Source organism: Penaeus chinensis, chromosome 43, assembly GCF_019202785.1.
Source record: "Penaeus chinensis breed Huanghai No. 1 chromosome 43, ASM1920278v2, whole genome shotgun sequence".
Classification (NCBI taxonomy): domain Eukaryota; kingdom Metazoa; phylum Arthropoda; class Malacostraca; order Decapoda; family Penaeidae; genus Penaeus; species Penaeus chinensis.
Genome location: NC_061861.1, coordinates 3,586,152 through 3,613,651, shown reverse-complemented (window position 1 = coordinate 3,613,651; position 27,500 = coordinate 3,586,152). Strand labels below are relative to the sequence as shown.

At 49.3% G+C, this 27,500-nt stretch overlaps 1 protein-coding gene across 3 annotated transcripts in view; it reads right to left on the bottom strand.

The window, feature by feature from the left end:
• Window positions 1–27,500, bottom strand: part of LOC125048233 (paired box protein Pax-5-like) — a 202,889-nt gene that overhangs the window by 168,255 nt on the left and 7,134 nt on the right. The gene's annotated exons all lie outside the window — the stretch shown is intronic.

Genomic DNA, 27,500 nt, shown 5'->3' with positions numbered 1-27,500 from the left:
CTCAATCTCTTTCTCTCTCTCTCTCTCTCTCTCTCTCTCTCTCTCTCTCTCTCTCTCTCTCTCTCTCTCTCTCTCTCTCTCATTCTCTCCCTCTCTCCTCCATTTTTTCTCTCTCTTTACCAGGTTTTAAGCACGACCCTAACAACTTCTGAAAAAAGACACACACATAATACATCTAAGAGGAAAAAAAAAAAGGAAAACTGAAATAATTGAAAATCTCTCCTTTTGACAGTCAACACAAACAAACTTCTCTACCTCTTTTATCACTCTGCCAACTTTTTTATTTTCATCATTATTATCTTATTTTTTCTTTCTTCAGCATTCTTGTTTACAATCGGATAATTGGCAACCAAAGAAAGTGGCCAAACACCTTGATAATTCGGACCAAAACAAATGAAAAACAAGAAAATGGAAAAAAGTGAGAGAGAGAGAGAGAAAAGTAGAGAATGAGAAATAGAGAGACAGACCGAGACAAACAAACAGAGAGAGAGAAAAAAAAAGAATGAAAGAGACACAAAGACAAATAAAAAGATAGGAAACAGAGAGAGAAAACAACACAAGAGAAAAATTAATTTCCCAAGCGGCTGCGTGTGTTCGGACGGGATCGCTACCTATGCATTAGCCTCATCTGGCCATGGCTTCGGCCCCGTCATTGTGCCCAGCGAGAGTCAATAGTTACCCCGCGCAGGTCTCGGATCCGTTGCAATCAGGGCCTTATTTATGGGGATGTTTTGGGGGTGGATGGGGGGGGGGGTGAGGGAAGGGTGAGAGAGGGTTGGGGTAAGGGGTGAGGTAGGCGTGAGGGGGGTGGGTGGGGTGAGGGGGTAGGGGTGAAGAGATAAGGACAAGGGGGTAGAAGATAGGGACTGGGGGGAGGGGATAGGGTGAGGGTGGAGGAGGGAGGAGGGAGGGGAGAGGGTCAGCACGGAGCAATTCCGCCGCCCACTCTTCGCCCGACGGCACCTCCTTTCTGGCAGCCGAGAGGGGGGGGGGGGCGACGGGCATCTCACCTTACCCTCTCCTCTCGTCTCAATCTCTCTCTCTCTCTCTCTCTCTCTCTCTCTCTCTCTCTCTCTCTCTGGAGGAATGGGGTAGGATGGAAAGGGAAGTATAGAAAGAAATAATAAAGAGTAAGGGAAGAAGGTAGTCAGACATGGAGGAGGAGAAGAGAACAGGAAGGAAGGAGGAGGAGAAGAGGACAAGAAGACGAAGTGAAGGGGGGGAGGGAAGGGCAGGGGCAGGGGTCAATAGGGGGGTCGAGCAGCAGGGGGGGGGGGGAGCGAGGGTGGGCGTGTTCCAGTCGACCAACTCGCCGCCACGCCCGATCTGATCGCAGCTATCAAAGCGAAATCCCTTTTCCTTCAGTATCTCTCAAGAACACAAGATGAAACCAAGAACAAAAAGAAGGGAATGAAAAGAAGAAAGGAAAAGACGCAGCGAAAGAAAGGAAGCCCGTAGCCGTTCGTATCGCCCCATACTTACAGCGTTCGGGAGTGGAGCCGCCGCCGCGGTCGAGATCGGGCGCGCGATACAACAGTCACGAGAGGCGGTCAAGAGCTGACGACGAACCCATTCACAGCGGCCATCTTGAACCCACAGTCCCGTATTTAACCCCACGCCCTTTTACAGCCTATTATATTCCCGATCCTTCCCCTCACACCCCCCTTACTCCCCCTTCCCCTATCCCCATTTTCCTCCCTTGTCTTCTCCCCTTCCATTTCCCATCGCCCTCTCCCCTCCCTCGACCCCTTCCCTCCCTCCTCCCTACGCCCTCCGACCGCCCATGCTATCGGTAGAAAGAGTTGTTGCAAGCGAGAGACCATCGGCCTCGACTCCCCTTCCATATTGCTATCAATACCTTTCCTTTGCTCTTTTCCTCTTGTTTCCAATCCTTTCTCCTCTTTACCCCTCCCCTTTGCGCTTCTCTTCCATTTTTCTTTCGTTCTTCCTCTTCGTTTTTATTTATTTATCTCCCTTCCCGCTTTGCCTCCCTCCTCGCGCGCTTCTTGCGGTGCCTCTCGAACGCCCTCTCCCCCCCAGGCAACGAGATCAGTCAGTGGATATTAATATTTATAAGTTTCAGTTCAGCGGCCTGCATACTGCTCTCTCTCTCTCTCTTTCTCTCTCTCTCTTACTCTTTCTTGCTATTTCTCTCTCTTCACTTCCTTTTTGCTTTCTCTCTCACTCCTTCTCTCTCTCTTTCTCTTTCATTCTTCCTCTTTTTTTTCGGGGAAGAGTTACAGAGGAAAAAGCATGCAACGCGATAGTCGACCACGCATTTTTCATTTAATTTCGCATTTGCTGATTAATGGAGACCGACGGAGGCCATGGAGGATTCGCCGACGCCCTCCGAGAAGCTCTTGAGAGGACGGGAGAAGGGAGAGAAATAAGAAAACACGGATAGGAGAAAATGAAGGAAGAAGGGAGTAAGTAAAAGGAAGAAAAGGGTTGTCAGATCCCTGAACGGCCGGCGCAGAGCCCCAGCCGATCGTCTCTCCAGCGCCCCGAGCGGCGGCGCAGAAGGAGACGCGGCCGAGGCACTAAGCGCTCAGGACTGGACGCAGAGCCATAATTCACTGCCCTTAGAGGCAGTCCCTGACGAGGTGCCTCTTTTTCTCTTCCTTCTCACTCTTAGGGAGCTTTTTTCTCTTTCTTCTCGCTCCTTACCGCCGTTCCGATGACCCGGAGGCGGGCTAATAGGGCTGATAACCAGCGCTGACGAGAGGAGAGCGTATCACACTCTGGTGATAATTACGGTTTCCTTACGGCGGGATCGATTCCAATCTTGAAGGCGCGACACGCCCTTCGACGGACGTCCCCGAGGGGGGAACCTCCTTAAGGATGCCTCTCCGTCCTGGCCTACGCCGCTTTATATCCTTCGTCTTCTTCCTCCTTCCTCCCACTCGCCCTCAGCCTATCTTTCATCCTCCTGGCCCATCTCCTTCCATCTTTTCCTCTTTTACCTCCTCCTTTTCTTCATGATCCTCCGCTCCTTCATCTCTCCGTCACATCTCTCTCCCGAGGGCGAACGAGGTCCGTTATTTGGGAGCGAAGGACCTCCCGTGTCGAGCGCTGGGCGTCCTACACGGCGAAGAAGAGGGAGGGAGAGGGAGAGAGGGAGAGAGAGATGGGGAAGAAGAGAGGTAGATATAGGGAGAGAGGGGGGAGATGAGAGAGATAGAGAGAGAGAGGGGGAGAAGGAGAGATGGGAGAGTGTGAGATGGGATAGGGAGAGGGAGAGAGACGGAGAATAATGAGGGGAAAATAAAGCTTAAGGGGATAGAGAGAAGACAATCAAATAAGTAATAACAGGTCGAATATGAAGACCAACAGTCAGAGAGAGAAGGGAAATGTAGACAAAAGAACAGAGCAAAAAACAAAAGAAAAAGATAAAACAGAAGACATGGACGATAAGACCAACAGAAGAAGAATACCAAAAAGGACAGAAGGAAAGGAAAACCAAGAGAAAGAAGCAACAGGCCAAGAGGACAGGCAAAGGGGAAGAGGGTCCAGCAACCATAGGTCCCGCAGCTTAACAAACATCTCTCTTTTGAGGAATGGTGATTGTGCTTCTCCAATCTCCTTATCGCTCGCACCAATTTGTCAAGGGAGACGGCGAGGATGGGCAGGGAAGAGGGAGAGGGGAGAAAGGGTTGGGTAAGGGGGGAGGGGGGAAGAGGGGATGAAGGGGAAGGGGTGGAAGGGAGGGTAAAGGGGAAAGGAGGTAAGGGAGAGTAAAGGGGTAAGAGAAGGGGAGGAACGAAAGTGTAAGGACGGAAGGGTAAGGATGAAGGGAGGGGGGAGGGAAGAGAATAGGGCAAAGGAGGGTAGGGGAAGGGTAAAGGGGCAAGAGGTATGGGTAGGAAGGGGAGGGAAGCAGAACCACTTATGACGGTGATATGCAGGTGTTACGCCCCCTACATGGCCCTCGCGCCGTCACAGCTGATCACATAATTACAGGTAGAAGGACCCAGGCCTCGGCGGGCATGGCTTCGGGCCTGGTACAATGTTTTCTCTAGTGAATTAGAGAGAGAGAGAGAGAGAGAGAAAGAGAGAGAGAGAGAGAGAGAGAGAGAGAGAGAGAGAGAGAGAGAGAGAGAGAGAGAGAGAGAGAGAGAGAGAGAGAGAGAGAGAGAGAGAGAGAGAGAGAGAGAGAGAGAGAGAAGAGAGAGAGAGAGAGAGAGAGAGAGAGAGAGAGAGAGAGAGAGAGAGAGAGAGAGAGAGAGAGAGAGAGAGAGAGATAGATAGATAGATAGATAGATAGATAGATAGATAGATAGATAGATAGAGAGAGAGAGAGAGAGAGAGAGAGAGAGAGAGAAGCAACAGGTTCACTGCATGCCACGGCCGCCTTTAGATGCCCGGGCCACATTTCCACATTTCCACCCGGTGTTTACTGCCCTAACAAGCACACCGAAGCGGCCTAGGGAGCGAGAGCCACCGGGACCCGCCCTCCCAGCGTGACTCCTCCCGCCGCGGCGCGCGTCCACCTTTCATCCCCGCATAAGTTCTGCGCCGGAGGATTCGCTAATCGGTGGCCCGCGCGTCCCCCGTCGCGTTCGACATGTAGATTATTGATTCGGTTGCTTGGGCGAACATCAGGTAGAGAAGGGAGCTGGGATGCTGGACATGAGCGAGCGGGGCGGGCCGGGGGGTTGGGGGGGATGGGATGGGAGGGGAAGGGGACTGACCAGGGGACGGGGGGATAGGGGGAGAGGGGGGGTAGACGCTGGTAGAAGAAAACGGGAATTCAGGGGAGACTCTCGCAGCCCGAGCGCCGGCGCGGGAGAACTCCATTATTTTACGATTGTTGGCTCTCTGCGGGGGCCGAGCGCGATGCAGGTGATATCATCAGCCCGAAGGCGCCTTCGGGAGGAGCCAGCGCCCTTCAGAGCTTGCTGACGTATTGCAACTCGGATGGAGACGCGAAGTTATATCTATTTATATATCCCGTTGCACTAAGAATGTTTATGCATTTTTCTTTGTGGCAAACGACGGGTTTCCTGACTCCATTTTCCCCTCCCGGTCCCACAGATAAGGCGTAACGTCTTCATTCATTCGCGCGGTCATAACTGTTTCTCGAAGCGCTTCAGACCAGAAAAGTTATTATCCGCGTCCCGTGGCTAGAATTCCATTATGAACGATCCTTAATAGAGATTTTTAGCAAGGGCCGCTTTCATATCCCCGGCCGGGGCGCGGCGGCCTTATCTGCTGGCGCGCTACGGCCGAAAGTGCGCCGCGGCCTCGTAATTTCCCGTCAGGACGCGGACCCCGACGGAGATCTCCATAATCTAGTTCATTCCGCCGCCGCCGTTATCAATTCATCCATTCAGCCCGCCCCGCCCCCTCTCCCATCAACGACGCGTCGCCCTCCCCGTCAGCGCCTTCGTCTGTTCTCAATCGCACGCTGAAGAAGACAAATCGTTCGCCCGGAGCAGCCGCGTCGGGGGCCCCGTGCGTCGTACAACATAGCGATTTTTTTTTCCCACAGTGCTCATCTCTTTCTCCATCCCTCTTCGTCCCTCTTTCTCCATTTTTCATACCTTCCTCTTGCTTATTATGAATATTTTTTCTTCGCCATCATTATGCGATTGAGAATCTATTGTGTCAAAATGACGAATGCACATTCAGGGCGGAGGGGCGGGTGGACCGCTGATAAGAACAGCTTCGGGCCTCCTATTTGTTCTCCCTCTCTCCCTCCCTCTCCAACCTACTCTCCCTCTATCTCTATTTCTCATTTTCTCCTTACCTCTCACCCTTTCCCCCATCTTTTCCCACCCATTCTCTGTCTTTCTTCTTTCCTTCTCTCTTTATCTCCCTCTTTCATCCTCCTTGTCTCCCTCTCCTCTCTCTTACCCTCCATCTATCTCTTCTTCCCTCCCTCCCTCCCTCTCCCCCTCTCCCTCCCTCCCCCATCTCAAGACGGGGGTTCCTTTTGCAATAAAATTATATCATCGATTCGGCGCGAGCGGCCCTTTGCGAGATAGATTGGGCTTTCGTGTGATCGAGAGCTTCATTCGGCGGGCAGTGGATTTGCATAATTCTGATATTCATTAGATTAGTTGGCTTCAGTGTATATTTATGGCTGCGTTAAAGACCCACAAACGATGGTCATGAATTGATTATTTCGGCTGATCACCCGACTTTCTTCGGGTGCCGCGTGGCTCACTCTGGCCCGCCTCACGGAACAACAACGGAAAGAGAATTAACAATTGAAAAAAAAAATTGCAACAACAACAAAAAAAGAAAGAGGATGAACAAGGAAAAAAAACATCCTACATAAAAAGCAGAAAAGAAGAAGTAGAGGGGAAAAAAGAGAGAGAGAGAGAATCGAGACTTTCTATCACGAAAACGCAATTTAAAATGTCCCCTAAATTAAGGACTGCGTTTTGGGGGTTGGCTCGGGGCCATTAATCAAGAGCGGTGATCCTGGCTCCGCGTGGCTCCTCATCTTAATAACGCGACGCAGAGGGAGAGGGGGATGCTGCCACGGCTCTCGGGAGATGAGGAGGAGGAGGAGGAGGAGGAGCAGGAGGAAGATGAGACGCTTGCCTTGCCCATCAGCCTCCCGTCATCTCCCGTCGACTCGTGGGAGATGATGCCTCGTTACCTCCTCCCCGAGATAACGACAGCATCTTGCGAGGGAGTCTGGCTCGTGTTTATTCGGAGAAGGTTTAGAAGAAAGCGTTAGGTTTCTCTAGGCTCTTAGGACACGGAAGGCAGTTAAGGTCCGTTGCTCATGTTGAAAGTAGGCCATGATGTCTTTGCAAAGCCAGACTACCTTTTCGTGCAACTTCATTAACAACTAGACGTAATTAACCCTGCCACCCGAGAGGCAGAGCAGCCATCTTGAAACTAATTGGAAAAAAAAAAATAACAGGCCGCAGTATTTTCTATGGTCACGTGACTAGGTGTGTTGCATCTCAATTGCCTCTCTGGACCCGAAAGCCACTCCCTTCGATACGATTTCGCAGCCGCAGAAACGAGGGGGTGAAGAAGAGAAAAGAAAAGAAAACAAGATAAAAGAGAAGAAAGAAAGGAAGGAAGAAAGAATGAATGAATGAAATAAAAGAAAAAGAAACAAAAACACGCAACGGTTCCCTTCAAGATCGGATCTGACGCGGCAGAAGATGAGGCTTCACCTTCAAGGTACGATTCGAGGAGGTTTCCGACGGTGGCGCAAGACGGAGAGATTTATTTGCCGTCATTCTGCAAGGTCTTCAGACGCCCACCCCGCCCCTCCACCCCACCCGCCCACCCGCCCGCAATCTCGCAAGGTAAAGCCACGTACGGTCCACCTCCGAGGCATCATGTAGGGGGGCCGGGGGGGAGGGGAGTGGCTTTCGTGCATGATGTGACGTCACACCATGCAGGACGCCGTTCCCGCAAGCTTCCGACGGGCGAGGCATGGTCCGTGGGATCTGTAGGATTTGCCGCGGATGAAGGAGGGGGAAGGAGGAAGGAAGGGGCGGCGAGGGGGAGGGGGAAGGATTAAGGGAGGGGAGGGAGGAGGGGAAAGGGCGGCGAGGGGGAGGGGGAGGGATTATACAGGGGGGATGGGGCTGAGGAGGAGAGGGGGTACGAGTGTAAGGAAAAGGAATAAGGGGGGGGTGAGGATTGTGTAAAGGAGGGGGACTACGAGGATGAAGGAGGGGAAGGGGTGTCCGAGAGGAGGGGGGAGAGGGGGGAAGGGGGATCGTCCCATCGCCGTTATCGTGTTATCTCCGACTCAGCTTCATCCATCAGCCGATCTCGCGGACGGAGCCGTGTTCGGGCCCCCGCCGCGGACGCATAAAAATTCATTTGTATTCCGCAAATGAGGACTTCTCTGCCGCCAAAGGGAATTATAAATGGCTCAAAGGGGTCTCCGAGAAGGCTGGCACAGGGGCTGTCGAAGATGTGCCGTGGAGGGGGGGTAGGGGGGCGGGAGGAGGACGAGAGGGGGTGGGGGAGAGGGAGGAGGGGATGAAATGAAAACAACAGAGGGAGGAAGAAGAAGAAGAAGATGAAGAGGAGAAGTGGTGAGGAGGAAGAAGGGGCGTAGGAGGAAGCAGAAAGGTTGAAGGTAACGGGGTCCGAAGCGGGCCGAAGGTGCCAAGGGAGGGAGGGTGCCATGACAGAGGCTATCATCTGCCCAAAAGGGGTAATGAGCCCGCATATTATATATATAAAGAGAGAGAGAGAGAGAGAGAGAGAGAGAGAGAGAGAGAGAGAGAGAGAGAGAGAGAGAGAGAGAGAGAGAGAGAGAGAGAGAGAGAGAGAGAGAGAGAGACGAAGTCAGAGAGACAGGGGAGAGAGAGAGTGAGAGCATCAGGATCAAGATCGAGTCCGAATGCACAGCGATAAAAAGAAGGGGGGAGAGGGTAGGGGGGCATTGAGGCGACGGGGGTAGGGGTGGGGGTGGGGGGGAGGGTGCTGTTAGCCTCTTCGGGGACGCCTTTGACATCTTGATCAGGCATCCGACTGTGAGCGAACGAGGGCGCCCACCTCTGATATATGGGCGGGCGAGGGGCGGCGCTCTAGCCCGACGCTCGACCCGATTCCGGTCTTGCGAAGGGGCTGGGGCGTATGGACAGTTAATGTGTAGACAGGCAGACAGATAAATAGATAGTTACATATATATAAATAGATAGATAGATAGATAGATAGATAGATAGATAGATAGATAGATAGATAGATAGATAGATAGATAGATAGATAGATAGATATATAGATAGATAGATAGATAGATAGGTAGGTAGGAAGATAAATAAATAAGCAGAGAGACAGACAAACAGACAGACATACAGACAGACAAAACGAAAGAGATATAGAAACAAAGAGAAAGAGAAAGAGAAAGGGAGAGACCGAATGACCGAGAGAGACCGAGAGAGACCGAGAGAGAGAGAGAGCGAGAGATTAAACTGAGCAAAGCGACCATAAATAATACTGATGAGATAAGGCGTCGATACACCGGGAAGAAGACAGGCCATCTGATCGCTCGGATAATTTATATTTTCTTTGTGGTTGCTTGGCCATAAACGCGGCAGTTGTTTGTACACAGATGGGATGAGAATGCGCTGCGGCGGGGGGTGGGGAGAGGAGGAGGAGGAGGAGGAGGAAGAGGGAGAGGAGGAGGAGGAAGAAGAGGGAGAGGATGGAGAGGAGGAGGAAGAGGGAGAGGAGGAGGAGGAAGAGGAAGAGGATGGAGAGGAAGAGGAAGAGGAGATGGAGGAGGAGGAGGAGGAGGAGAATAAGGAGAAGGAGGAGGAGGAAAAAGAAGAAGAGAAGGAAGAGCATTAAGAAAAGAGAAGAAGACGAAGAAGAGAGGAGAGAGGAACAGAAGAAAGGATATTTGTCTTACTGATCGAAGGTGACCAGCAGGTGTGGGAACTCCCGATGCAACAGTGTCAACATTTCCCACATATTTGAGAAGAAAAAGAAAAGCTTCGCCGGTGACAATGACAAAACTTGAGTAAGAGAGAGAGAAAAAACAAGAAAAAAAGTAAGGAAAAGAGAGAGAGAGAGAGAGAGAGAGAGAGAGAGAGAGAGAGAGAGAGAGAGAGAGAGAGAGAGAGAGAGAGAGAGAGAGAGAGAGAGAGAGAGAGAGAGAGAAAAGAAAAAAGTAAGGAAGAGAGAGAGAGAGAGAGAGAGAGGGAGAGAGAAAGAGAGAGAGAGAGAGACAGAGAGAGAGAGAGAGAGAGAGAGAGAGAGAGAGAGAGAGAGAGAGAGAGAGAGAGAGAGAGAGAGAGAGAGAGAGATAGAGAGAGAGAGAGAGAGAAAAGTAAGGAAGAGAGAGAGAGAGAGAAATAAAAAAGAAATATAACGAGATAACGACCCGGCCAGTGGCGAGCGTGACCGAGCGGCGGTCGTAATAGCCAGGTAGTCGTAGACGTAGTCGTCAGGAGGTCGTGAGGCGAGGGAGAAAGAGGCAGCAGTGACGAGGCTGTGACGGATAACTACACTCTGTAGCACTGCGGAAAGGGGGGGGGGGGCGGAGGAGGAGAGGGAGAAGAGGAAAAGGGAAGAAGAAAAAGGGGGAAAGAATAGGGGAAGAAGGGAAAAGAGAAGCAAAAAGGAAGAAGAAAAAGGGAAAGAGGGGAAAGAAAAAGAAGGAATAAGACAAGGAAGAGAAAGAGAAGAAAGAGAAAGAATAAAAAAAAATAAAAAGGAAAATCGAAAGAAAGAAATACAACGAGAACCAACGAATAAAAGAAAAAAAAAAAAACAGAAAAATAAAAAAACTCCACAGCCATGGAACTCCGCATAACACTCAACACCGGGTATAAAAAACTCCGGTCGGGAACTCCAGTGACATCGCGACCAATTCATACTCGTCACGGCGGCGAGAGATAACTAACAATATATAAAACAATGACGAAAAAGACCGAAAGAAGACGGGAAATAGGAGTAAAATGATAATGATAATGATAATAATAATGATGATGATGATGATGATGATGATGATGATGATGATGATGATGATGATGGTGATGATGATGATGATGATAATGATAATGATAATGATAATGATAATGATAATGATAATGATAATGATAATGATAATGATAATGATGATGATTGATGATGATGATGATAATTAGCAATAATAATAAAGATAATAAAAAACGAAAAAAACATATCGAGGAAAGTGAATTAAAGAATAATAGAGCAAGAGTGATAAATCTCCCATCAACACAAAGCGATGGGCACAGCGGCTCCCATCACAAGAAGGGCCGCTCGATTAACGCCCTTCCCCCTCGGCCGTCGCTCGCCATCATGGGTTCCTCGGGACGTCTTGTGCAAATCGATGATCGAAAAGGGTCATGTGACGTCATTCTACCTTCCCCCCTTACCCCCTTCTCCTTTTTCTTCTTCCTCTTCGTCTCTTCTTCTCTTTCTCTCTTTCTCTCTCCCTCGTCTACCTCTTTCTCCTTCATCTTCCTTCCTCTTCCTCTTCCTCCTTACCTCCTTCACCTTATATTCCTCTTCCTCTCCCTCCTTCCCTCTTATCTCCCTCTCCCTCTTCCTCTCCCTCCTTCCCTCCTATCTCCCTCTCCCTCTTCCCCTCCTCTTCTCCATCCCCATCCCCCTCCCCCTCCTCCTCCTCCTCCCTCCCCCGCCCTTCCAGATGCACCCCGCCGTGAAGAGATGTTTTGTTTATGTTCTGGACATGATTACCGTCCTCGTGCTACATTCTCCCTACCGGAGGAGCGGGACAAGAAAGAGCCATACGAGCGGGAACACCGAAGGTCGACACCGGAACGACTTAGCGAGGGATTCTGAGCCATAGCGAATGGGCTGAGGTTTGCGCCCGCCACCCCCGCGGTCGAGCACAAGCGAGACAAGGATGGATACGCACCTAATTACGGCCTAAAACTGCCTTTTGAGTCTGAATGTCGGAGAGTCGGTTTTTTCCGCGTTGCGAGAGAGACCGCTAAGGTCGCGCCTGCGGTTCCATGCGATGCTAAATTTACGGGAAAGAAAACGAGGTGGAGGAAAAGCGGGGAAAGAAAAGAAGAAACAAAAAATATGGAAGGAATTTCCAGATGAAGATTCTATCAGTTGATTTGAAGACGGCATCCATTACTGTAAACGGACTTGATCGATCAGATATCAATAGACTGGGAGCTAAGACGAGAGAGAGGAGGAAGGGGGGGGGGGGGCGAGGACACGGTGAGATGGAGGGAAGGGAGAGAAGGAGGAAGAGGAGGAAGGGTAGGATGAGAAGGAAGGAGGGAAGGGCGGAAGAGGAGGTAGGAGGAAAGGGTGAGATGGAAGGAAATGAGTGATGATGAGAAAGAAAGAGGGGAGGAAAGAGAGAGAGTTACGTATGGAGGGCAGATGGGAAAAGGGAGAAAGACAAAGATACATAGCAAGAGGTTGAAAGACAAAACAAAATAAGATAGAAGGAGGCAGAACGAGACTAAGAGTAGGATGCTGTTGCTGTTGTCACGATTCTCGCGGATTCTCTCCCTTCTCCCCAAGGACGAAGAAAACGCCGCTGAAGAAACCATGGACGAGGAGGGAAGGGAGGAGAAGGAGAGGGAGGGCGAGGGAGGGAGGGAGGAGGGCGGAGGGAGGGAGAGGGAGGAGGGCGAGGGAGGGAGGAGGAAGAGGAGGGAGAGAAGGAGGGGGCGAGGAGGAGGGAGGGAGAAGGAGGGAGAGGAGGGAGGAGGAGGGAAGGAGGAGGAAGAGGGAGGAAGGGAGGGAGGGGGCGAGGGAGGGAGGGAAGGGGGGAGAGGGAAAAATTGTTGTACTCTAAATCCTCTAACCCCCTCCCTCCCCTACCTCCTTCGCCTCCCCTCCCCCCCCTGTTCCCCCCCAACCTCTCCGAAGGCCTTCTTGCTCGGAAAACCTTCTCCTTCTCCTCTCAGCCTATTTAACATTTTTGTTGCATTTTATACGCATGTCTTCATTTCTTCCTTGGTTATTTGTTTCGTCTTTCTTCTTCCCATTCGGAGGAAATATCCAAAACCACGAAGAACATATAAGAAAGAAGGAAGTAGTAGAAAATACGATAGTTATTTTAATAACTTAAATGCATCTTCTTCTTTTTTTTTTTTATATCTTTTTAGCAAATGAGGAAATAAAGCGAGATGCTCCAAGGAGACGGTTTCCGAGAGGGAAATTGTGTCACTTACGGGAAAAAAGAATGTAGGTATTTGAACATACACATAAAAAACTTTTTTTTTCATTTTTTTTGCGTACTTCGTGACTCACAAGGGATTTGTGTGTTGACATCGGCATTTTTGTGGTTCTCCAGAAATCATGACTGGCGAAGGGGTGTGTACGTGGGGGGGGTGGGGGTGGGGGGTAGAAGGGGAGATAGAGGAGGAGGAGAAGGACCAGCATCCCCCTCCTCCCTCCCTCTCTCCGTCCTCCCTCCCCCCCCCCTCCTCCTCTCCTTCCACGTGGCACTACCTCGATCATTTATTCGTGACGTCATCGCTCTTGCAACGGTGGTGATGGTGAGCGTCTCGTGACGTCATGAGTACCGGAGCGATGACGTCACGGATATGATGTCACAGCCTCTGCCAGGAGCGTGACAGCAGCGGTGACTCGGCCTCACCTTGAGCGGCAGAGGCGGAGGGGGGGGGGGGGGGGGTTCTGTGATCTTGTGACGTGGCAACTCGTATCTGGATGTTTTATAGAGAGAGATGATAAATAACTCCTATAAATATATAAATATGAATATATATGTACATATATAAATATATATATTCATATATATGTGTGTGTGTGTGTATGTGTTCACATATATGGATATACATACACATATACACATACAAACACACATACAATTTCATATTTTAAAAGATCTAATTCTATCTATGGGATGAGAGATAGAAGAAGAAAAATAGGAGGAAAGAGAGAAGGGAAGAAGGTAGGAAGCATGATAGGAGGAATGGGGAGGAAGGAAGAAGAAGGGACGAGAAGGAGAGGGAATAGAGGAGGGGGAAGGAGGGGAAAACGGACAAGAGAGATGGGGGAATAGAGGAGAGGGAGGAAAGGAGAATGGAAGGGAGGAAAGGGGGGGGAACAGAGAGGAGGGAGGGAGGGTGAAAGAACGGGAGGAAGGCGCAGGTGAAGGGAAGGATGCAGGAGAAAGCTGAATGAAACCTCTTCGCTTGCAATTATTCACGACGGACCACATTGCCTGCCTGGAAACTCACTCCCGCGGCGGACCGAGACAAGAAAAAGGAATCCCTTTTTCTCTTTCTGTTTCTCCTCAATATTTATTTTTTTTGTCCATTCTTATTCTTTTTTTTATTCTTCTCTTCTTTTTTCTTTTTTTCTATTTTACCATTTTAGGCGATATGCACGCCTGAAATTCGATACCGAGGAGCCAACAGAGAGAAGAGAGAGAGAGAGAGAGAGAGAGAGAGAGAGAGAGAGAGAGAGAGAGAGAGAGAGAGAGAGAGAGAGAGAGAGAGAGAGAGAGAGAGAGAGAGAAAGGGAGGGAAAGATAGATAGATAGATAGTCAGATAGACAGATAAAAAAGAGAAACAGACAGAAAGAGAAAATAAGAAAACTAATAAAGGGGGCAAAAAAATCCAGCCCTACCCCCCCACCAAAAAAAAAAAAAGAAAAAAAAAAAAAAACTGGGTGATTTACAAAGCGTATTATTGGCATCTTTTGTCCCGTGGCGCTCGTGTCCGCTGGCCTCCTTAACAGGGCTTTTCCTCCGCTTGTTTAAATCCTTCGGCCGATTCACGGAGCCCCATTAATTCGGGCCGAGGCGCTGGCCGGCGGGGCAAGACATCACGCCCCCGCGGGAGCCCCCAAGGTCGATCTTCCCGTTCCCTCTCCGCGCCCCGCTCGACCCTAGCGACGGAGGGCGCCGAGACCCCTGCCGCAGCGACGTCGTTACCAGCTATCTCCTTCGGGTAACACACGTATCTGTCGATCACGGGAGGAATCGCCGCGAGTTTCCACCCGAGAGAGGCTGCGCCACTTCGCCTGCCTGCTTCTTCTTCTCATTCGTCCTCTTCTTCTCCTTCTTCTTCTTCTTCTTTGTTATCTTTTTATTCTTCATCATCATCATCATCATCTCTTCTTCTTCCTTCTTCTTCTTCTTCTTCTTCTTCTTCTTCTTCTTCTTCTCCTCCTCTTACTTCTCCTCCTCCTTCTCCTTCTCCTCCTCCTTCTTCTCCTCCTCTTTCTCCTTCTCCTTCTTCTTCTACTTCTTCTTCTTCTTCTTCTTCTTCTTCTTCTTCTCCTTCTTCTTTCTCCCCCATTTCTCCTCCCTCCCTCCCTCTAACAACAATTAGATCTCCTTAAATACTTTCCTTGTCTCTCTCTCTCTCTCCTTTACTTTACCTCTTCGTATACTTTTCCCTAAGCTTATCACACAGGGATTTCCGATCTATCCTATTATGCTTGAAAAAAAAAAAAAAAAGAGAGAGAGAGAGAGAATAAGATGAAAAAAAAAAATGAAGGAAAAAAGTTTTTTTTTTTGTTTTTTTTGCGAGATCATAAAATATTCGAGGCGACGCGGAATTCCTCACGGAGACTATATAAACGTTGTTACAAGTACCTCATACCTGTCGCTTTAAATCATTGGTGCGGGAGAAGGCGAGGAAGGAGGAGGAAGGAGGAAGGAGGAGGAGGAAGGAGGAAGAAGGAGGAAGGAGGAAGGAGGAGGAAGGAGGAAGGAAGAGGAAGGAGGAAGGAGAAAGGAGAAGGAAGAAGGAGGAAGGAGGAGGAAGAGGAGAATGGAGGAGGAAGGAGGAGGAAGAAATAAGGAAAAGAAGGAGAAGGAGGAGAGGAAGAGGAATGGATGAAAAAGAGCATGAGGAAGGCTGTAAAGGAAGAAAGGGAAAAGGAGAAAAGAGGAAGGGGAACATGAAGAGGAAGAGGAGACTAGAGAAGGAGGAACAAGTGTAAGATAAGGTAGTGGAAGAAGGGAGGAATAAAGAGGGGAAAAATGTGAGAAAAACAATTGGTCATAAATCACTTCTTAATATTCAAGTCCCGATCCAAAATAAACAAACACATCGGAGAACAAATTAGAAAAAAAAAAAAACAAGCCCTGATACAAGCAATAGAAAATGGAAATAATGCTCCTAAATCAAACGAAACGGCCATTTCTTCCCCATGTCCCCTCCAACCTGCGAACGCCATTGGTCACGCATGAAAGGCGTCAACCGCAGAGAATGGGAAGCCAAAGAAAACGGAGCAGCGCCCGGCTGACCACCCTCGTCGCCCGTTTTCTATGAAATCGCCCCACGCACATTCCATGTTCTTTTATCGCTCTTCGCGGCGCTGCAGGGGGGACTAAACAGTTCGCATCGCGGCTATCAGTCTCGCCCATGTGCGCCCACACCCCGACTGCACGGCTGCTCTCACCTGTCCCCCATGTGTCGGACGCCTAATTAACAGTAATACCTGAAGGGGCCGCGATAAGGTGCGCTGGAAGGGCGTGAGGGTGGGAGGGAGGCAGAAGGGGAGCGTATAAATTGCAATTTTGCAAAAAAAAAAAAAAAAGGAAAAGAAAAAAAAAGAGACGAAAGGAAAAAGAGCGATTCAAATTGAAGCGAAATATTAGTTTGTGAAGGAATGATACCAGAGATCTTATGCACATACAGGTATCACTGATTTCTTAAATATATATGCAAATTAGATTTAACCGTGAAGAGAGAGAGAAAGAGAGAGAGAGAGATAGATAGATAGATAGAGAGAGAGAGAGAGAGAGAGAGAGAGAGAGAGAGAGAGAGAGAGAGAGAATTGGAAGAGGAGGAGACAATAGGCCAGACCATTAAGTCTTTCGCGGACTTATCAATTTGTACCTTTGTTTCACTCTTCAGTCTGACCTCCATTGCCTTCCTACCCCTTTCCTTCCTCCCCTCCTCCTCCCCACTCCTTCTCCCCTTCCTCTCCGCCTCCCTTTCCCCCCCTCCAACCCTCCGCTTAGTCGGCCGAGCAGCAGCACAAGAGAAGGCTCGACAGGTAGATTCGCCCCTCGAGAGCATTCTTACTAATCACGGGTAAAATGCTGCATCGAATTTAACTCCGTGTGACTCGCATACCGAATGAAAGGCTGGTTCCCTCCGCCCGCCCGGGAGATGTCTGCGGGAAGGTTTGTATAGACGAAAAGATCCTTAATTTTTGTTAAAAGATTTGTTTTGTTTTCGTCCTTTTTATGGGGGGAAGGGAGGGGGAAGGGAGGGGAGAGGAGGGGGGGGGAGTTCCTTGTAGGTTCTGCGAGCATCTTTCTCTCTCGCGCTCGATTAGGTAAGGGATGTGCTTAATTTCCATTTTCTGTTGTCTTTTCTTTTCTTTTTTTCTGGTTGGGGGGAGGGGGGGGGGCATTTCCTCGTCTCTCTCTCTTTCTAATGCCCTTTTCTCCTTTTTCCTTTTTTGTCGTTCGCTCTCTCTCTCTCTGTGTCCATCTCCTTATTTATACATCTATGTACATATGTCTTGCTCTCTTCTTTATGTATCTGCTCCATCTCTCTCTACCTATCATTCTTTCTCTCTTTCTCCTCTCTATTTACTACCCAACACCCCTCATTTCCCCCTTTTGCTAAAACGTATCCAATATTTCGCAACCGACGGGCCCCCCTCCACTCCCCTCCCCCCCTCCCTCTTCGCCATCTTCGACTACTTCATCTCCGTAAGCGCTCCAAAGGGGAAGTGAATGGGCCCGGCTGCGTAGACTGATGAGGTGCACATGTGTGTACGTCCGTGTGTACCTTTGTGCGTCATGATTTCGGTCGGCGTCAATTATGGCGGTGATTACATGGGCGCTCTGGGTGGCCGCGTCCGAACGAGTGCGCGCGGCTTTGCGTTTGGAACCGAGATGCAAAAATACGAATGGTATTTTTTTTTTCTTCTTTTTTTTTTTTACCCGTTTTCCTCCCACATGCGATCCCTTGTTCCAACAAACACTCTAGCAAGACTCTCTTATCCCGAGCATGAATTAGCACGGGGAAATCCTAATTTGCTTAATCAAGGAGCAATTCATTAGCGGGATTCGACACGTCCGCTCGGCGCGCAATCTCGGCCGACATCATAATCCTTCGGCGGCCAAGAGCGGCGGCCGCGCTCTCCCAAGCCGGCCCCCGACGCGCGCCTTCGGACCATCTGATAAGCAGTCACACTCCCAGAGTGAGCTTGTTCGTGCGCTATCAATATTAAGTCAACCCGGAGTTTTCTGTCGTAAATATATATAAGGGACGATTTGCGCGGCGCTCGGCGGGCGCGGATCGCGGGATGGCGCTGCGCCGGCGAGGGCAGGCGATAAGAGCGGGCGGGCAAGGGCGGGCAAGGGCGGCGGGGAGAGGATGAAGGGCGGCGGGGAGCGTGAGGAATGGAGGGCGGGCATCGAGGACGGGCGTTGAGGGTGGGCATGGAGGGCGGGCGTGCAGTGGCGTCTTCAGGAGCGCAAATAGCCGGCGGGACACCCAGAGCCTCGGACGCAGCCGCCGTCCCCGCCCGCTAAGAGAGCTCGGGCAAGTTTTTTTTTTTAAATTTCTATTTCGAGCCTTTGTTTTGTCTCTTTCTTCAATCTCTTTTTCTCTCTGACTCCCTTTCTGTCTCTCTTTCTCAGCCCTCTCCCTCTCGCCCTTTTACTGTCCCGGTGTCCATCTCCCTCTCTCCTACCTCTCCTACCTCTCTCTTTATCTCCCCTTCTCCTCCACATACCCCTTTCTCTCTCCCTCCCTTCTCCCCCCCTCACATATCCTCCCCTCCTCTCTCCCCTCTTCCCCCTCCCCCCCCTCCCTCTGTGCGTGTGTCTTTCCCCATCACGAGTCGCTGTAATTAGGCGCCGGGGTCCGCTCGCGCCCGCCGTGTGAAGTGTTTACGAGGCGTGTGAGTCGCGCGGAGCCAAAGCGGGGCATTCCGACGATGCCCCTTTGTGCGGGAGGGGCAGGGGGTGGATGGAGGTGTGGGGAATGAGGGGAATTAGGGGGAGGGGGTGGGGGAAATGAGGGAGGGGGAGAGGGAGAGGGAGGGGGAGGGAGAGGGGGTGAAGCTGGGGTAGGGGGGGCATTCGGGCTCACGCACTCTCCGCTCTCATTCTCATGCCTGGGATCTGGGCGTTTTTTTTTTTTTTTTTTTTTCGAATTTGTCATTTTCTAATATTTATCAGAGAGAGAGAGAAAGAGAAAGAAAAAAAGAACAAGAAGATGAAAAAAAATAAAAAAGGAAAATCAAGAAAATAAAATAATACTATAACAAAAAAACAGAAAAAAAAACTGAAAAAAAAAATTAACCGACCAAAAGACCGGAAATGAACAATGCTCACAAGTGCCATTTCATTTTGGATTTTATTTGCCAATTTTTTTTGTTATCTCTCCCTTTTTTTCTCTCTCATTCTATTCCATTTTTCTTCTTTTTTTCTCTCTCTGTCATTTATTGTGTTCATTCCGAGGAATAAGACAATACACAATGACAAATATAATGACGTTTAAATTTCTGAAGGTTCGACAGAAATTCAACAATCGAGAGAGAAAGAGAGAGAGAGAGAGATAGAGAGAAAGAGAGAGAGAGAGAGAGAGAGAGAGAGAGAGAGAGAGAGAGAGAGAGAGAGAGAGAGAGAGAGAGAGAGAGAGAGAGAGAGAGAGAGAGAGAGAGAGAGAGAGAGAGAGAGAGAGAGAGAGAGAGAGAGAGAGAGAGAGAGAGAATCAACGGAAATAATTGTTTGAAATAAATAAACGGAAACAAATCCAAATAAATTCAAATAAATTAATAAATCACAACTAAATAAACCACATAAATTCCAAAAATAGATAACTGTAAAGATATTTCCAAAATAAATTCAAGACGAATGAAATGAAGATAAAAAGAGAAGAAAAGGTGAAGAATAAAAAATGAGGTTAAGCATACGAAAGAATACCCTTCCTTTGTTCTTTGTAATCAGATCTCTTCAGTATATATATATATATATATATATATATATATATATATATATGTGTGTGTGTGTGTATGTGTGTGTGTGTGTGTGTGTGTGTGTGTGTGTGTGTGTGTGTGTGTGTGTGTGTGTGTGTGTGTGTGTGTGTGTGTGTGTGTGTGTGTATCACATAACGATATCTACAATAATGCGTGTTAATTTTTTCCTTTTATTTCTTTCTTTAAGCTTAAGGAGAAGGGAATTGGGAGGGGAATTTAGCTATACTGTTATTCTTATTCATTATCATATCATTATCTTGGCAATTGCCAATTACTATCATCACAATTATATCATTACCATCATTGTTATTACGACAACGATTATCATCATCTTCATTATCATAAGTTTCATCATTATTACCACATCATCACCAGATCATTACATTATCACCACCAACAAGCATCATCACCACCATCCCTATCACCATGATCTTCAACACCAACAAGCATCATCACCACCATCACTATCACTATCAACACCACCATTATCCTTCTCATCAGAATCACCATCCTTATTACAATCACCATCACCACCACGATATTCAACGCCATCATCCCTGCTATCAAACACATTTTTAGGCGACACGTCACAGCCTGTCGCCGCCGTTGCATTGTCTCGAACTTCCGCCGCAAAATCCCGACATCCTTGGAAGTGCGAGTCGGGGCTGCTTCTTCCTCGCTTTTCTTCTGGGGCGAATGGGGAAGAGGGAGGAGGAGGAGGAGGAGGAGGAGGAGGAGGAGGAAGAGAGGGAGGTGGAGGTGGAGGAGAGGGAGGTGGAGGAGGATGGGGAGGTGGAGGAGGAGGAGGAGGAGGAGGAGGAGGAGGAGGAGGAGGAGGAGGAGGAGGAGGAGGAGGAGGAGGAGGAGGAGGAGGAGGAGGAGGTGGAGGAGGAGGAGGACGAGGAGGAGGCGGTAGAGGAGGAGGAGCAAGAAGAGAAAATGTGAAGGAGAAGGGGAAGAAAATAACAAAAGATAGAGAATAGGAAGACGGAGTAGAAGAAACAAAGTCACGAGGAGAAGAAAGAGAATAAGACGAAGAAGAGAAGAGAAGGGACGGCGATTCAGAAGGAAAGGAGGGAGCGAGGCATCCCGAATGTCATCACCGACGCGGCGGGACCGACTTCCCGATCAATGTTATCGACTGATCGGATCGGAAAGCCATTTCTTCTCGCGGTGACGGCATCGCCAGGGACGGAGAAGGGGGGGAGGGGATGGGAGGAAGAAGAGAAGAGGGAAGAGAATAGAGAAGAGGAAGAAGACAACGAAGAGAAGAAGAGAGAGAGAGAGAAAAACAACCGGCAAAATCCGCAAACGACGCCCATGTGGCCCTCGGAGGCCGCGGCGGCCCGAGAGCACCTCCGTCGCCGCCGCCGCCGCAAATCCCCGACTAATTACTCGGTTTCCTCGGCGGCGCTTCGGGTCCGGCGGCGCGACCGGCCTTCGCCACGCCGTGGAATCCGGCCGAGGAATCCGAGCGCCATTAGAACCAAAACCGGACATTAATCCGCTTCTTGACAAAGTATAATTTACACTCCGAGTCCGCTGTGAGATACGCGCCTTAATCCGCGACGGGTACGCACCTGTCCGCTCGCCCGCCCGCCCAGGGGGCCAGCGCCTGCGCGCACGCACGCCCGGTTGAACACACACACACCCGAGCGCGCACCAACACACACACACACGCACAGACACACACACACACACACACACGCACAGACACACACACACACACACACACACACACACACACACACACACACACACACACACACTCACACGCACTCACACGATTCACACGCATCAGTCATGAGTCTGATCCTGAATTCCGCGCCTCAAAAGGAGACAACATATGCGACTGATCTGGACGGAGGGAGAGCCTTGGAGAAGCTCAAGATTAGATATAATGACAACTGCATTCACTGTCTCTTCTTTCTCTTTCCATCTCTCTCTTTCCTCTATCTCTCTCTCTCTTTCTCTCTCTCTATCTCTCTCCACCCCCCCCTCTCTCTCTCTCCCTCTCGCTCTCTCCCCCCCCTCTTTCTCTCTCCCTCTCTCTCTCTCTCTATCTTTTCCTCTCCATCCCTCTCTATTTCTTTTTATATGTGTGTTGGCTGCCAAGTCAACCAAGCATGGCAGCCCTAGTTTAAAAGTTCAAGTAGGATGAAAACTTTCTTTTTTCGACATGACAGTTACTCCACGGGGGGAAAAGGGGGGGGCGGCGAGTTATCTCGATTTTCTTTTACTTCTCTCCTCCTCTTCTTCGTATTCTTCTCGCTCTCTTCTTGTCTTCGTGTACGTTTCGTCCCTTTCTTATTATTCTGTCTCTTTCTCTCTATTCTTTCCTTCGTTCTTGAAAAACGTTACCTTCTCCTTTTTTAGCCTTTCTCTGCTTTTTCTACTTCAAAGTATCATTCTCTAACACTCTCTCTTTCCCCAACCTCTATTACTCCTCGACACTCCCCACTTCTCTCCAACACTTCCCTTTCCTCGACCCCTCCCCATCCCTCCTCAACAACCCCCTCCTACCCCCATTCCTCCCCACTTTTCCCCCCTTTCCTCCCCCACCCCTCTCCGCCCCCTCCACCTTCCCAAAGCAACAAGACGAAGGGAAGAGGCTGGAGGAGGAAAGAGAATGCACCAGCTCCTTCTACCGCCATTTCGCCACCTTCGCGTCAACTCGGGGCGATTTTCGTCGTGAAGATACACGCAGCGCCCTCTGTTAAATTTCCCCTGACAGCCCCGCCCCCGTAAAGATAGCGCATATCTTGATAGCGAGTAGAAGAATCCCGGAATGCGTTGGGCTGCGACGAACGAAAGACGATAGAGGGAGAACCCATATTGAGGTACCCCGTCTCCATATTATTTTTTTCCAACTCTTTTTCTTTTTTTTTCGACTTTAAATCCCTGCTTATGGGAGAATTAAGGGCCTTTTGTCCGGGGGAGAGAAGGGCGAAGTGATTTCGGTGGGAAAAAAAAGAGAGAGAAAGACAGAAAGAGAGAAATAAATAAAGGAGGTCTGGGGAGGGTATGTGTATATTCTTCGGTGACTTCATTCGGTGAATAAGATATTTAAGCTCATATCTTAAAGACGGCGACTTTTTCGGGTACGGAACGCTATTCTCAAGGAAGAGGAGGGGCAGGAGGGGGAGGATGGGGAGGGAGGAGGAGGAGGAGGAGGAGGGAGGAGGAGGAGACTGATGAGGAGGAGGAGGAGGAAGAGGAGGAGGAGGAGGAGGAGGAGGAGGAGAAGGAGGAGGAGGAAGAGAGTGAGTCAGACATACTTTCGCAATACCGAAGGAACAGGAATAATCAGAAATGGATGACGATAAAGACGGATGAGAAAAGGAAGAACAAATAAAACAACAACAAAGGACAAAAAGCAAGATACAAAAAAAAACAAAAAAAAACAGAAAAGCCTTTTGTTATTGCCCCCCCTCCCCCCCCATCCCCCCCCCCCCCCCTTCGGAAGCCAGATCCGACGAGCCTGCGAAACGCCGCACGAGGAGGAGACCGAACGAAGCGCCGCCGAGAGGAGGAGAAGCAGCATCCCAGCCGAGGTCCGGGGAAGAAACCTCGCGCCTTTATATGCTTATCGAAGTCTCATTAAAACAACGCGGTGTAAATCCCTCCGTTTGGGGGTGGGGGTGGGAGGGAGGGGAGGGGGAGGGGGGGCAGACGCTGGTAAAAGTAAAATATCAGGCTACACAGATGGGGGGAAGGGGGAGGGGGAGGGGGAGGGGGTCAATGGTGGGGGAGGAGGGGGGGTCAGGAGAAAGGATGCGAAGGAGGGGGGACGTGAGAGGGAGGGAAGGAAGGAGGGAAGAGAATGAGAGGGAAAGCGAGAGAAAGAGAGAGAGAGAGAGAGAGTGAGAGAGAGAGAGAGGAGAGAAGAAAGAGAGAGAGAGAGAGAGAGAGAGAGAGAGAGAGAGAGAGAGAGAGAGAGAGAGAGAGAGAGAGAGAGAGAGAGGGAGTGTCAGAACCGAGTTTCATTTTATAGCTAATTCCGGAAAGTAGATAGAGACCTTTGAGTGCATAAGCGAGATGTCTCCTTTTTTTTTTTTTTTTTTTTTTTTTTTGCCTCGTGGGCGCAACAAGTTCTCGACATCGGTCAGCCACTCAGCTCATCGATTTACACAACAAACAACTCTCTTTTTTTCCCCCTTCCCTCCTCCTCCCTTCTCTCCCTCCCTCCCCTCCCTTTATCCCCCCCCCAGATCTCGCAGACAAGACCTCCTCTTTATAAGGACGAATAGAGCAAATTCGCTAATGGACACGCAAAAATTCGGACACCAAGATCGAAAAAAAAAAAAAAAATTACCCCTCGAATGCAAATCTCGTGTCCCTGGCCCCTGCGTCGCCCCGGGGTATCGTATCTCGTCCTCGATTACAAGGGAGATAATCCCACCCTCGGCTTTATTCCCCGGGTTTCCTCGCTCGACGTCTTGCAGCCTCCCTACGACAGATCCCGCTGTCTTGGCGTCGCGGCAGGAGGTGATCGCCCTTGATAGGTCCATAGACTGGCTGCCGTTGGGAGAGGGAGGCCGTTTAGGGAGGGGGGGGGAGTGGGAGAGGGAGGGGGAGGGAGGGAGGCCGTTTAGGGAGGGGGAGGGAGGGAGCGGGAGGCCGATTAGAGAGAGAGAGAGAGAGAGAGAGAGAGAGAGAGAGAGAGAGAGAGAGAGAGAGAGAGAGAGAGAGAGAAAGAGAGAAAATCAACGGAAACGGCCGCCCTAAACTGCGGTTCCGCAGGCTTATCTGCGGGCGCAGGCGGCGACGAAGCGATAGCAGCCTCGTTGTCGGCGGCGACCGTTCCGCTGACGAGTTTATCGCCGCTGATGACGCTGATGGGCGGCCGGATCGCGGGCGCCTCGGCTGCCCACAGATAATCGTTTGGGCGGACAGTGATTAAGCAAATTGTGTCCTTTGTCAGAGTGCAGGTCGGCCGGAGGAGACGGACCTGATAGAGGCCGATATGCAGTGTATATATATACATATATATATATATATATATATATATATATATATACATATACATACATACATATCTATATGTGTGTGTGTGTGTGTGTGTGTGTGTGTGTGTGTGTGTGTGTGCGTGTGTGTATACGTATACATACAATAGAGAGAGAGAAGTTCGTAAATTGCAGTCCAGTTTTTAAGTGTTTTTGGCGCCGGTTTCGCGCCGCGGCGAGACAATGGGCCGAAACGGACATGCGATCGCTCTCACGTTCCAAGTCCAAAGAAACAAAGAAAGAAAACAAATAAAAAGACAATTAAAGGATACCAGATACGAATTTTAGGAAACGAGGCAAAAATGGAATAAAATGGTCATTAACGCGAGAAGAAAATAAAACATCTGTCCGGCTCAGGTATATGAAGTTGACCAGACTCCTCCTCCTCCTCCTCCCCCCCCCCCCTTCCCCTCCCCCTTCCCCCTCTCTCCATGACTTCCTTCCATACTCAATTCGTCAACTCGCCTCCCCTTCCTCCCCCATCCTCTTCATCCTCCTCCTCCTCCTCCTCCTCCTCCTCCTCTTCCTCTACTTCTCCTCCACCCCTTATTCCCCCGCCTACTTTCATCTCCTTCTCCGCTTCCTTTCCCCCTTCTCCCCTACCTCCCTTTCCTCTTTCCCCCTCCCTTCTCTCTCCCTCATATCTATCTCCTCCCTTCCTCCTCTTCCTCTCTTTCTCTTCTCTCCCTTCTTCCTCTCCCTCTCCCTCTCTTCCCTCCACTTCCTCTCCCTCCCTTCCCTCCTTTCTCCTTCCTCCTCCTTCTCCTTACCCCCCCCCCCCCATCCCCTCTCCCCGATGCGTGCACACAAACACACACACATCCTATGAATGGCCGAAGAAGATGGTTCATTCTCTATAGATTAACCCTTTTCTGGCGTCCTTCCTGTGGCTAATTAGCAGTTATTAAAGAGAACCGAACCGGTCAACGAGTATTGGGCGTGGGGGGGAGGGGAGGGGGGGAGGGTAATGGGCGGGTGGGGGGTACGGTGGGAGGGAGGAAGGGGGAAGGGGTTGGGTAGGGTAATAGGGGAAGTGAGGTGGGGGGGACAGGGGGAGAAGGAAGGGGGGGGGGGAGGGAGATATGACCATTTGCCCTAGTAATTATCCGAGTAATGACTGGTGTGAGTGAGCGTGTGTACGCGTGTGTGTACCGATGGATCAGTGTGAGTGTGTGAATAAAAATCGACATATTTTTTGTGTATGAGTGGGTATAAGATGAAAGTTTGTGTGTGTTTACGTTTTCATGGGTCTATATGTACGTATGTATGTATATGTATGTATGTCAGTATATATGTATGTATATATGTGTATTTCTGTATGTACGTATGTAAATATGTTTATATGCACGCATGTATATCTACATTTACGTATATATGTATATGCATGAAAGTATATATATGTGTATATACGAACATATATATATAGGCATGTATGTATATTCATATTTACGCACACATGTATGTATGTATGTACGTGGAAAGTGGACTGGTAGTTTTATGGGAAACTGCGACCAATTATCTCTAACTACCGCTGCTGGGCATACTATTTCGGATGCCTTGGGTATGTGCTTGCTTTCTGCTTGCTTTCGCTTCTCGCTGTGCCCAGTACAGCGTTTTTTATGCTTTCATGTGTTCACTTGTTTTATGTTGTTTTTATTTGTTCGCTTATGTGTATATGTTTTCTTTTTTAGAAGTGAGGATTTAAAAATAGAAGAAAATGGATACTCATTTGTTAGATTGTTTATGTATTTTTTCTTAAAGATGAGAGAAACACAAACTGATACAAAATCTCAATGAAAAATGTGATATCGAGGTGTCATCGCCTATCAAGCGATATCGGCGAGATACCCAAAAGATACAAAAGAGATAAAAATAGATACAATAGAGATAAAAAAGATAGCCCCTGACATATTAGGAGGGAGGAAGGAAGGGGGGGAGGGAGATAGGGTGATGTGGGGGGGGGGGAGGAAGGGAAGCGAAAAGCGCACTCAACCAACCCATTCCCGTTTTCTACGAAGCCGAAGAAAACGGAGGACGGGGATGGCGAAGGGAGAAGGTAAGTGTGTGAAAGAGGGAGACGAGGAGAAGGGGGGAAAGGGGGAGGAGAAAAGGGAGGATAGGAGAAGGGGGGGAGAGGGGGAGAGGGATGAGGTGTGGAAGTGGGCTGGACAGAGGGAGTGGAAGAGGCAGAACGACCTCTCATCTCACCTGTCGTTTGCTCGATGAGAAACTGCGCTCAGGTCTGGGGGGAGGGGGGGTCGAAAGGGGGAACTATGAGAAAAAAAAGAGGAGGTGGTAGAAGAGGAAGGAGGAAAGGAGGAAAAGAGGAAAGGAGGAAAGGAGGAGGAGAAGATAGATGGGGAAGAGGAGGAGGAGGAGGAGGAGGAAAGGGAAAAGAAGAGGAGGAAGAATAAGAGGAGATAAGATAAAAAAAAAAAAAATAAAGGAGGAGGAGAAAGAGGAGTAAGAAAACAATAAGGGAAAACGAGAAGGAAAGACAAGGATGAGATATGAGAGAAAAAAAAAAGAGAAAGAAAGAAGAGGAGAGAAAGAGAAGGATACAAAAAAGAGGAGATACTATTAGAGTAAGACTTCGATGTTGCTGATTGTAGTGTTTACTTTTTCCCTTTTTTTCTTATTTTTTTTCTTAAAGGTCGGGGCTCGAAATTGTCTACTCATTGGCATCGACTATTGCAAAGGAGCTCAACACGACACCAAAAGGGGCGAATCGAACGAGGAGTGAATGCAAACATGTTTTTTTCCCCTTAATTTAACATAGAACTTATAATATCGATGAAGAAGATGAGGGAGGAGGAGAGGAGAGAAGAGAAGGAGGAGAAGGAGGAGAAGGAGGAGAAGGGGGGAGGAATGGAGAAAATGAGAGAGTAAGGATATGAAGAGCAGAAGAGAGAATAAAAAAAAATAAGGAAAACGAAAGAAGAAAAGAAGGAGAAGAAGGAGGAGAATGGAGAAAAATAAGAGATTAAGGATATGAAGAGCAGAAAAGAGAATAAGCGATAAGAAACAAGATAAACAGAGAAACCAGATGAGCCAAGTCAAAAGGCGAAGAAGAGAAGGCGCGTCGAGAGGCCTCCGAGCGGGCGGGCGTGCGTGCG